The sequence below is a fragment of the Bombus vancouverensis genome, chromosome 16 (assembly GCF_051014615.1).
Source record: "Bombus vancouverensis nearcticus chromosome 16, iyBomVanc1_principal, whole genome shotgun sequence".
Taxonomy (NCBI): domain Eukaryota; kingdom Metazoa; phylum Arthropoda; class Insecta; order Hymenoptera; family Apidae; genus Bombus; species Bombus vancouverensis.
In genome coordinates, this window is record NC_134926.1 from 195,001 (window position 1) to 197,500 (window position 2,500).

The 2,500-nt window shown below is 51.0% G+C and overlaps 1 non-coding gene across 1 annotated transcript; it reads left to right on the top strand.

Annotated features, from left to right (window-relative positions):
* The first annotated feature begins 1,065 nt into the window (after window positions 1–1,065).
* LOC143303823 (5.8S ribosomal RNA) lies at window positions 1,066–1,220 on the top strand. The gene has a single exon (XR_013060474.1). It is a non-coding gene; the product is annotated as a 5.8S ribosomal RNA (ribosomal RNA).
* Window positions 1,221–2,500: the final 1,280 nt, after the last annotated feature.

A 2,500-nucleotide genomic window follows, 5' to 3' on the forward strand; every position in this document is an offset into this window, starting at 1 on the left:
TACCTGAACGAGACTTAGTTTCATCCAGTTTGTCGTCTATCATCGCATATATATAATATACCGTTCAGAGGGGACCGGCTGTCTATCCTCGTTGTCGTGAGTCGGACACCCGTGCCGTCGCTAGAGTTTTTCAAACTCTGCTTCTGGATGTTGGGACGAAAGACCGCGCGAGGACGATGGATGAGAGTCCCATCGAATTTTTGATTTACAAGACACACACACTACCTGAACGAGACTAAAGTTTCATCGAGTTTATCGTCGTCGCATAACCCGTTCGGAGGGAACCGGCTGTCTATCCTCGTTGTCGTGAGTCGGACACCCGTGCCGTCGCTAGAGCTTTTCAAACTCTGCTTCTGGATGTTGGGACGAAAGACCGCGCGAGGACGATGGCTGCGAGTACCATCGAATTTTTGTTTTTTTTTTTTAAAAAAAACATCACCCGAACGGAGATGTGTTCTATCTTTCGTCGATTTTTCATGCTTTCAGTCGTCGCGTGGTCGCCATCCGTTCGGAGGGGATCGCCGGCTTCGAAACCTCGATGTCGTGAGTCGGACACCCGTGCCGTCGCTAGAGTTTTTCAAACTCTGCTTCTGGATATTGGGACGAAAGACCGCTCGAGGCGGACGGCCGCGCAAATCCCATCGAATCTTTACTATCACCCGAACGATGGAGAGATGCACGCGCGCTGTTTCTTGAATAATTGGACGAGAGAGTAGAATCAAACACATATAAAACATGGGCTAGCCACCGTCCTTACTCGTTCGCGAGATCGTGTGCTGTACAGAGGATTCAGAATCGGGTGTATATATCCCCGTCGTTTCCTGACGAACGGAGCTTCGATCTCGATGGTTGTTATATATCATAATGTACTTTACGCCCGGCCGGCGAACGCGCGTATCTTCGCGCGTTCGTCGGTTTCTTTTTTTTCGAACGTTTTTGTGTCGTCAATCCTATGGCGACTTCTGCGCGTTCGATTCCCGTTGGTCGAACGTGACGGAACTCGGCTTCGCTAGAACCGAGAAGAGTACATTTGAGTATTGAACTGTTGCAAAATTTATAAAAGATTACCCTGAACGGTGGATCACTTGGCTCGTGGGTCGATGAAGAACGCAGCTAATTGCGCGTCAACGTGTGAACTGCAGGACACATGAACATCGACATTTCGAACGCACATTGCGGTCCACGGATACAATTCCTGGACCACGCCTGGCTGAGGGTTGCTCACGTAAACCTAAGACTGCTTGCGTTGCGTATCGTTACTCTCCGTATCTGTCTCTCTCTGTCCCTTCTTGCCTTAACAACCCGCCGTCGTTCTTTATATAAGAGAACGTTTCAGAGTCGGACGAAGGTACAAGAACGAGGATACGAATAAGAGCGGACGGAGAGAACATACGCGACGTACGAGCGATTGTTGGACGCTCGTCGGCGTTCGTCGCGGTCGTGCAGAGACCGTGCAAGTCGTACGCATGCTCGATATATAATCTATCGTGTTCACGGGAGACTACGAAACTCTACCTCTGTCTCTCTCTGTCCCTTCTTGCCTTGACAACCCGCCGTCGTTCTTCTTAAAAACTGTAAGAGAACGTTTCCGAGTCGGACGAAGGTATACGAAGGGATACGAATAAGAGCGGAGAGAACCGTCACGGACCTGCGTGAGTGCTCGCGGCGTCGTGAGTCGTCCTTACGAGGGCGACCGCCCGCTTATGCACCGCTTCGTGTATCGGTTATCGAACGTATATACTCGTAGTGTTCTCCTCGTGACCGATTTTTTTTTCATATCAGGCGATATATGCTACGTTTGCCGGTGTTCGACGCACGAAGGTCCGCGCCCCCGACGTCGTCTTAAACGAATATTATATTTGGCGAGACTGAGAGAGAAAGCAAATATGGGAACTCGGTCGAGAGAGGAGAGAAGAGAGAACCAAAAACCTAAACTCGATGGCGTGCGAAACTTTGCCATAATCTACCGTCTTTTCTCAAGACTCTCGTACAGCCCCAGGGATCGAATGCCCACTCCGTCTCTTCGCGAAAGCGACTGACAACAACGAGGACCGTCGCATCGATGGGTCGTCGTTGCGTTTTACACGCTCTGTGCTTTTTTACAAGCTCCGAAAGTATCAGCCGTAGATCCGGGAACGCACGCGCGAGATTTCTTCGAACGCTCTGACGACTTAGGGAGGTATGATCCCCAGCGTCGCGCGGAGATCGGAGAGTACACGTACTCGTATCGGGACGAATTTTCCCCGTCGTCGTGTATCTCACTGCCCGCGCGCCTGGCCCCCCAAAGCCACGTTCGTCGGAAATCTTACATATTTGTAATGCGTGTGCGAACTAGCGTGTGTCTAAGATCGGCTATACACGGGTGCCGCTGTACTACAAGCTCGAGGTGTTTTGCGCAGCGTTTCTGTACCCGAGGAAGATGCGCATGTGAGTCCGTTACGAAGTTGTTCGTACGGTCGTCGTCGGAGAGATCGTAGACGAGGAAGAAGACGATCCCCTT